Genomic DNA, 9,933 nt, shown 5'->3' on the forward strand with positions numbered 1-9,933 from the left:
TATCACACAGAAAGATAGAGTATTTGTCGTAGTTGATGCCAGCATAGTAAAATTGCCATAATGTCTGTACTTAACGAGCTGTGTCATATAAGGAAAAATCAGTCATGTGCTATCCGTTTCCGCCTTTCCGTCCGGGCTTGTATCTCGAAAACTACCCCTTGGATTGGCTTCATATCACACAGAAAGGTAGAGTATGTGTCGTGGTTGATGCCCGTATATGTAAAATTGCCACATTATCTATACTTTACGAGCTATGACCATATAAATAAAAATATGTCTTGACAAGTTGGTTGTGGGTATTGGAGATTTCAATCCGACCTGCACAAATAATCTGAAGATGAAACTTGGCAGACCGATTCCTAAGAGTTTATGATGATGATTATTATTCCCTCCATTAGTGGATATGTCCTCGTTTATGCCCTTATATATGAAATTACAATACTTATTAATGCATATCTGTATATTCTTTGCCACATGGTGGGCATACGTCTTTGATAAGGGCTTGTTCTCATTATTCTTGTTATTGTTTTTGTTAATGTTATTTCTATTGTTATGCCTCTTCTTGTTGCTGTTCATGTTATTGTTCTTTCGTTAATGTTTGCATAAACCACATGTAAGAGATTAAAACAGGAATTATAGGTTATACGTAAATAATAATAGTATTTATTTTTACTGTATTTGGTTCTTTAAGTATAGATGAATTGTTAACCTTTTGACCGTGCTAGATTTCCCAGTGGTGTGTGTGTGTGTGTGTGTGTGTGTGTGTGTGTGTGTGTGAGAGAGAGAGAGAGAGAGAGAGAGAGAGAGAGAGAGAGAGAGAGGCAACTACATTAAAGTGAGCAAGTCGCGTCTGAGGCAATTAGCAGAGAGAGAGCCAGGATAAAAAATAATTAATGCGAGAAATATGCCACCTCCCTCGACAGACTGGGGGGGAGAGAGAGAGAGAGAGAGAGAGAGAGAGAAGCCTGCAGGTTGATCCCCTACACCATGGGTGGGGAACGCCTGCCTCCGGGCCGTATAAGGCCACGAAGACCATTTGATGAGGCCCGCGAAGCAATTCATAAATGCAATTTGATAAACTTATGAACGAATATCTATCTATCTATCTATATGTTATGTACTGGGCAACAGTTGATTTAAGTTGATAATTTTGTATGGCCCGCGAATGATGTTAAAAATATCCTAATGGCCCTTAATAGGAGAAAGGTTCCCCACCCCTGCCCTACACAATTTTGCACACACACACACACACACACACACACACACACACACACACACACACACACACACACACACACACACACACACACACACACACACACACACACACACACGAGAGAGAGAGAGAGAGAGAGAGTAAAAAATAATTAATGGGAGAAATATAGCGCCTGCCTCGACACACTCGCTTAATTAGCCAAGGGACAAGTGCACCATTTCACCGCCATTTTTACTCTTTTTTTCCTCTCTTTTCTTTCTCCTCTCTTTCCTCTTTTTGTCTTTTTTGTTTTGTTTTTTTTCCTTTGATTTGTCCTTTTTTCTCTTCTTTTTTGTCTTCTTTTTTTTCTCTGTTTTTTCTTCTTTCAGTATTTTCATTTTCTTTTTTTTTTCAACTTTTGGTAAACTGTAGAAATAAGTTTGAGTTGAATCTGGACTTTTTTCTCCTCTCTCTCTCTCTCTCTCTCTCTCTCTCTCTCTCTCTCTCTCTGGTAAACTGCAGAAATAGGCTTGACCTGATTATGGACGTGGCTGAAGCTTTATTTATTTATTCATTTATTTTTTTATTTGCATACTAAAAATTTCTCTAAGATTAGAAAAAAAAAATTGAACTTTATTTTTTATTTATTATTTTCTTTACTTTCGTTAGTCATTTATTTTACTGACTTTAATTTTCCTTTTTTTATTTTCTTTAGTCCTTTTTTATTAGTTTATTTATACCTTTATTTTTTTGTTTTTGTTTTTCTTTAGTCCTTTAATTTATTTTTTATTATTTTCTTCTTTCATTAGACCTTTGTTTTGTATGTGCATTATTTATTTATTTATTTTTTTTAGTCCATTTCCTTTTTTTTGTCTTTAGTTAGTCCTTTATTTTATTTTATTTTTTACTGTTCTTTCTGTAGGCCCTTATTTTTTTGTATTTTTCTTTAATCCTTTATTTTCTTTATTTAGTCTTTATTTTTTTCTTTAGTCCTTTATTTTGATTTTTTGAATTTCTTTGTTATTCTTTTAAATGTATTATTAGTTCTTTTTTTCTCTATTTCTTTATTTTTTCTTCTTTAGCCTTTTATTGTATTTTTTATTTTTTATTTATTTAGGTCTTTATTTTTTCTTTTTTATTTATTTAGGTCTTTATTTTTTCTTTTTTATTTCTTTAGGTCTTTATTTTTTCTTTTTTATTTCTTTAGGTCTTTATTTTTTCTTTTTTATTTCTTTAGGTCTTTATTTTTTCTTTTTTATTTATTTAGGTCTTTATTTTTTCTTTTTGTAGGTCTTCATTTTATTTTTATGATTTTTATTTTCTTTAGCCTATTAGTTTATTTTTTTTATTTAGGCCTTATTTTTTCCCTTTCTTTAGTCCTTAATTTTATTTTTTGTTCCTTTAGTAATTTGTTTTATTTTTACGATTTTTATTTTCTTTAGTCCATCATTTTATTTCTTTATTTTCTTTAGTCCTTTACTCTTGTCTCTCATTAATCCTTTATTTTATTTTTTTAGTCTTTAGTCCTTTATTTTATTTTGTTTTTATATATTCTTTTTTCCTTTATTTTATTTTTTCTTTCTTTAGTACTTGATTTTTTGTCTTTCTTAGTCCTTTATTTTATTATTTTATTTTATTTTTTCTTTATTTTTCTTTAGTCCTTTATTTTATTTTTTTTCTCTAGTCCTTTATTTTATTTCTTATTTTTTTTTTAGTCCTTTATTTTATTTTTTGTCTTTCTTTAGTCTTTTATTTTCTTTTTTTGTTTTCTTTTGACTATTTTTCTTTAGTCCTTTATTTTATTTTTAATTTTTTTAGTCCTTTATTTTATTTTTAATTGTTTTAGTCCTTTATTTTATTTTTTATTTAGTCCTTTATTTTATTTTTTATTTAGTCCTTTATTTTATTTTTTGTCTTTCTTTAGTCCTTTATTTTTTGTTTCTTTAGTCCTTTATTTTATTTTTTGGTTAATCTTATTTTCAATTTTATTTTCTTCGCCCTTTATTTTATACTTTCTTTAGTCCTTCCTTGTATTTTTTGTCTAATCCTTTATTGTATTTTTCATTTATTTTAGTCCTTTCGTCCGTTATTTTTCTACTTTCTAATCGTATTTTTATTTTTTATGTTATTTATTCGTCCTTTATTTTACTTTTCCTTTTCTTTAGTCCTTTATTCTATTTTATTTTTTTCTATAATCGTTTAATTTTTTTTCTTTATTTAGTCCCTGTTTTTTTTCATTTTCTTTAGTATTTTTATTTATTTCTGTAGTCTTTTTTTTTTTTTTTGCATTTTTTTTAGTTCTTGGAAAAACTGGAGAATAAATGTGACGAATCGGGACTTGGTTCAGATGTGTGTGTGTGTGTGTGTGTGTGTGAGAGAGAGAGAGAGAGAGAGAGAGAGAGAGAGAGAGAGAGAGAGAGAGATTGAATTTGGTCTTAAAATGAAGCCTTGAAGTTACGTAACACATCCACCTTGGGGATTTATTTTGAGTACTACACCTTACTATTTTTTTTTTAAGTTGCTTATTCTCGTCGGTTAAGGAAACTCCCTAACACCTATTCCTTAACGATTTATTTTTGGATACGTCTGGTTAATATCCCTTTGTAATTATATAATTATGTATGTGGTGGGTGGGGGCGCTCACCATCCACTCACTCGATGTAGTGCTGCTGTCGGGTGTCTGCCCTTTCCTTTCCTCCATCCTTCTTTCCTTCCATCCTCTTCTGTCTTCCTTTCCTTCATTCTTTCCTCGTCCCTCTGCCTACGGGTGACTTTACGCTCCCTCTTCCGTCTTTCTTTCCTTCATTCTTTTCTTTTCCTTCAGCCTGTGGGTGACTCTACACTGAGTGACAAGCCAAATGGTTTCCTGTACACCAGGAGACCATTTACTACGCTGGGTGGTAACCATATAACCAATTTATGGCGCCTGGTGGATTAGTGCATAATTATGGCGCTCCAGTCGGATTGAACCGGTGAGGGTTTATATCCAAGGGATGGTTGGGGTTGATTGCTCATGTACTGCCACTCAGGGATGAGTGAGGCTGGTCGGGACCAACTGCCTAGCCCCGGGCTCCTACGCTCCTCATGGGGCAACGTAGGATTGGATGATGGATGGATGGATGGATTTATATATGTAGAGTATGGCGATGTTGGATTGATTTATTTAACACAGAAGAGGACAGTAAGGTTTATTAATCAAAATTAATCGCTAAAGAAAAGATGTTTGGGAGCTTCCGTAACCTACGAGAATCAGTGAAGTAATTATCCCGTATTCTTGTCGGTAAAGGTAGCTCCGTAACACCTCTTCCTATGCGATTTATTTTGCCCGTTACCCCTTGCTATCCTGTTTTATTTAAATCATTCTAATATGACCATTCACTGCATAAATAACGTTAAGTAAAAAATAAATAAATAAGTAGAAAATAAAGTAGAATGTAAGTAATTAGAAAACAGATAAGTAGAAGATAAATAGATTGTAAATAAGTGGAAAATAAATAAGTAGAAAATATAGTAGAATATAAATAAGCAAAAAATAAATAAGAAGAAAATAAATACAGTAAATAAGTAGAAAATCATGAAATAAATAAGTAGAAAATAAATAAGCAGAAAATAAATGCAGTAAATAAGCAGAAAATAAATACAGTAAATAAGCAGAAAATAAATACAGTAAATAAGCAGAAAATAAATACAGTAAATAAGTAGAAAATCATTAAATAAATAAGTAGAAAATAAATAAGCAGAAAATAAATACAGTAAATAAGTAGAAAATCATTAAATAAATAAGTATAAAATAAATAAGAAAATAAATACGGTAAATAAGCAGAAAATTAATGCAGTAAATAAGTAGAAAATCAGTAAAGAGATAAGTAAAAAAAACCCGTCTTATCATCATTATTATTCACCACCATCACCACCACCACCACCATCCTCCTCCACCTCACACCACCACCATCTTCATCCCCCTCCACTTCATCATCATCACCACCACCACCATCACCTTCAACTTCCTCCTCCACCTCACCACCACCACCATCTTCATCCCCCTCCACTTCATCATCATCACCACCACCACCACCACCTTCATCCTCCTCCTCCTCCACCTCATCACCACCACCACCTTCATTTCCCTCCACCTCATCACCACCACCACTTTCATCCTCCTCCTCAGCCTCATCACCACCACCACCATCATCCTCCACCTCACCATCACCACCACCACCACCACATTAAAAAATTGTCTCCCGTTGATGCGTCACCATTATTTCCCGCGCCAAATTATTTCCGGCTTGTGTTTCGTACCCCGCGCAGAAATTCCGCCAAAACTTCCACCGCGCTTTTGCCAAAAAAAAATCTCATTAATTCTGGTGGCAACGACGTGAGAGAGGAATTTGAATCGAGTCCTACTTTGGTCTTCTGAGTTGATGGTTTTTATTGACAAGGGATTTGTGTACTCATGGGACGGAAATTTGGGTAACTTGAGTGGAGGAGGAGGAGGAGGAGGGGAAGATGAAGAAGAACAGGAGAAGAAGAAGAAGAAGAAGAAATGGAGGAGGAGAAAGAAGAGGAGGAGGAGTAAGAGGAGGAAGAGAAGAAGAAGAAAAGGAGGAGGAGGAGGAGGAGGAGGAGGAGAAGAAGAAGAAGAAGAAGAAGAAGAAGAAGAAGAAGAAAAAGAAAGGAAAGAAGAAGAGGAGGAGGAGGAGGAGGAGAAGAAGAAGAAGAAGAAGAAGAAGAAGAAAGGAAAGAAGAGGAGGAGGAGGAGGAGGAGAAGAAGAAGAAGAAGAAGAAGAAGAAGAAAGGAAAGAAGAAGAGGAGGAGGAGGAAGATGAAGAAGAAGAAAAGGAAAGGAAGAAGAAGAGTAAGAGAATGAAGAGAATGGGAAGAAGAAAATGAGAGGAAGAAGAAGAGTAAGAGAAGGAGGAGGAGGAGGAAGAAGAAGAAGCAGAGGGGGGGAGGAGGAGGAGGGGAAGAAGAAGAAGAGAGCAGGGGACACGAAAAAGGGAGGAGGATTAATGAGGACAGTTGAGGAAGAAAATGAGAGAGAGAGAGAGAGAGAGCATAATTATTTTGTCTTGGAGCCGTATTCTGGAGTGGCATTGTAGATTTCGTTAACGTCTCTTCCTTAGCGATTTATTTTTTCACATTGCCCTTTCTTTGGTTTGCTAATTATTTCATCCTAATATCGACGTAGTTTGCTTCAGTAACATACAAGAGGATGCTGAGGATACAAGATGATGCTGAGGATACAAGATGATACTGAGGATACTGAAGATATAAGAGGATACTGAGGTGTAATATCAACATTGCATCAGTAATATACAAAAGGATACCGAGGCGTAATGTGTAGAATAAATCGCAAAGGAGTAGGTGTTACGGTAACATTCCTTTCAGGCCGATGACGTAGATTTACTTATTCTTGCTACCTTCAGACGATTTTATTCAGCAAGGAGCAAGAATTCATAATGCTGAGGATTAATGGAGTTTTTTTTTTTTTTTACCTTATTATAATAAAATTCTGTCTTATCCTTGAGCAAAATCGTCTGGATGCAACAGGAATGTACTAAAAAAATACATCAAGGGTTGTATTGATTTTGAAGTGGGTTTGGAGATGCCCTAACATTATTTCCATACCGATTTAATCATATTAAAACGACGTAAATATCATTTTTTGCGTTTTTTTTTTTCGGGATACAGCTGGTTAAAATCAATTTGCATGTTATTTATGTTGAGTATGTTGGTATTTGAATGATTTAAGTAGCACAGACGAGGACGGCAAGGTGTAATAAGCAAAATAAATCGCTTAGGAAGAGGTGTTAGGGAGCCTCCTTAACTGACGAGAATACGGGTTTAAGAGTGCAGCCTTTGTATGTTCCACCCGGGTGCGGTTCAGCCTTTGAACTCAATTAAGTCCGATTTAAATTTGGTTAGACTTGGTGAAATAGTTTAGAAGTTAAGAGAGGATGAAATTCCTTTATCTTCTCAATAGATCCAAAGGTCGTCACAAAATAAGGTCTGCTTTATCGAGGTCTCAGCAGACCAATGATTAGTTATAGTTAAAATGTTATTGAAGTGGATAATTCATATATCTAACAGGTGAATTGAGAGTGCATTTTGACCTGATTGTTTAAGTGAATTAATTATTGGTGAGGTTAATATGAAGGGTAGTTAATTTTAATGTTGAATACAGGGAGATCTTTGTGCTTTAGCCCAGTAATTTGAAAAATGGTGTTCAAAGTCTATCTATCTATCTATTGCCAGACGCCTCAATCCCGTTTGGGGTGGCCACAAACAAATCGCCTCCAAGTCGCCCTGTCCCCCGCCATTTCTCTGCCCTGCTCCCAACTCACACACCCCTCTCTCATATACCTCTCCACCCCATCCCTCCATCTCATCCTCGGCCTCCCCCTCCCTCTTCCCCCCTTTACCTCACTCACATACACTCTCTTCGTCAGTCTTTCACCCTCCATCCTCTCCACATGGCCAAACCACCTCAGTGTGTTCCTCATAACGCTTCCTATCGCATCCACATCCACACCACAACGCTCCTTTATATCCTCATTCGTCAGCCTGTCTCTCCATGTGACTCCACAGGCTCCTCTTAAATAACTCATTTCCACTGCTCTCACTCTTGTGTCCTTCCAACAACGTCCAAGCTTCACTTCCATACGTTAGAGTTGGTATCACAATACTGTCATGTAGTAACTTTTTCACTTCCATGCTCACTTCCCTGTTTCTTATCACTGCTTTCAAAGAACCAGCAACCTTTCTTCCCTGCTGTACCCTTTCAAGCACTTCACCCTCCAAACCTCCATCCTTACTCATCACACTACCCAAGTACTTAAACGTACTCACATTTTCCAATTCCTCACCATCCAACCTCGCTGTACATTCATTGACTTCACCTTTCTCAAAGACCATCACTTTACTCTTCCCTACATTCACCTTTAGATTCCGTTTCTTACACACTCTCCCAAACTCATCCACCAAGCCTTGCAGCTCCCCTTCGTCCTCACTCAACAACACAGTATCATCTGCAAACAACAGTACAGGGAGTTTCCAAACACTATCCTCTCTCACCAGGGCCACTCCAGCATCCACTACCCTACCTTGTACCTCTTTTATTACCCCATCCATGTACAGATTGAACAACCATGGAGACATGACACATCCCTGTTTCAACCCAACTTTCAAAGAGAAAAATTCACTTAGTTCACCATCCACACGCACTGCAGCCTTCGCACCATCGTACATACTCTTCACAGCATTCAACAACTTCCCATCTACTCCATATATTCTTAACACTTTCCACAATCCTTGTCTATCCACCCTGTCATATGCTTTCTCCAAATCCATGAAAGCCGCATACAACTTCTTTCCCTTCTCTAGAAACTTTTCCACTAAAGATCTAAGAATGAATATCTGATCTACACCTCTTCCCTTCCTAAAGCCTCCCTGTTCTTCTCCAACTAATTTCTCTGTTCTTTCTCTAAGTCTGTCAATAAGTATCCTACCATACACTTTTTCTATCATACTAAGAAGACAAATGCCCCTATGATTACCACACACTTCTTTTTCTCCTTTTCCTTTGTACAAGGGAATAATTATACCTGACTTCCAATCCTCCGGGACTCTACCTTCCTCCCAGGCCAATCTGCACATCTTCCACATCCATTCTACTACTATCTCTCCCCCATGCTTCAGCATTTCACCACACACTCCATCAGTTCCTGGGGCTTTCCCCGATTTAACTATCTTCATTGCTTCCTCAACTTCTATCCTACTGATTTCTTCCTGTCTTCTCACCTCCCTCCTTCTCCCAGCCATTCCCCAACCACTATACTCGCATTACTTCCATCCTCTACGTTCAACAATTCCTTAAAGTGTTCTCTCCATCTGCTCACTTTTTCTCCATTCTCCACTAGTAATCTACCATTTTTATCTTTCACTCCCCTGCTAACTTCACTTCCACCCTGTCTTACTCGTTTCACTTCTCTCCAGAACATTATCTTACAGTCCCTCCACTTTACACTCAAATTCCTTCCAAATTCCTCATCCACTCTCTCTTACTAATCTTTTGATCTCTCTCTTTCTTTCTACATATAACTCTCTCTTCCGCCTCTCAACTTCTTCCACGCCCCTATTTCTCATCCATTCATTGTATGCTTTCTTCTTTTGTGCCACAGCCAGTCTCACCTCTTCAGTCCACCACGCTGTTCCTTGCACCCCCCCCCCCTCCGTCTTCTCTTCCTTCCACACACCACATCAAAGTGTGGATGAGATTTTAAAGTTTGGGCGATTCACTTCCCGGACTCCGAATGTGGAAGACTGGACCTTTGGGTGATATGACGTGAAAATGATCATAATGAAGGGGTCAGTGCGTGTGTACAGTATGTAGGATAACTGTACGTCAAAAAGTACCAAAATATGTAACAGCGGGGGACGGCAGTATTTACGTAATTTGGGTTCACTGTGGGTTGATTTGGGTAACACCGTCGCTCCTCAGTGGAGTATATTGAGCAACTAACAGACTCTGGGTGGTGGACAGTTCGTCTTACTCTTCTCTCGCCACTTTTTTCACATTATGCAGAGATGTGAAGCTCAAACAATACTGTGTTTAAGGAGTCAATACAGTTCCATCTATGCCATCAAAACGTAAATTTATAAAACTTATTTATCAAAAACATTTACTTATGTAGTAGGTCATGTCGATGTGTGTTTGAATCCGAAGTGTTCCTGTTCCA

Source organism: Coenobita brevimanus, chromosome 4 (assembly GCF_032717465.1).
Source record: "Coenobita brevimanus isolate Jiangsu-jjx chromosome 4, ASM3271746v2, whole genome shotgun sequence".
NCBI lineage: Eukaryota > Metazoa > Arthropoda > Malacostraca > Decapoda > Coenobitidae > Coenobita > Coenobita brevimanus.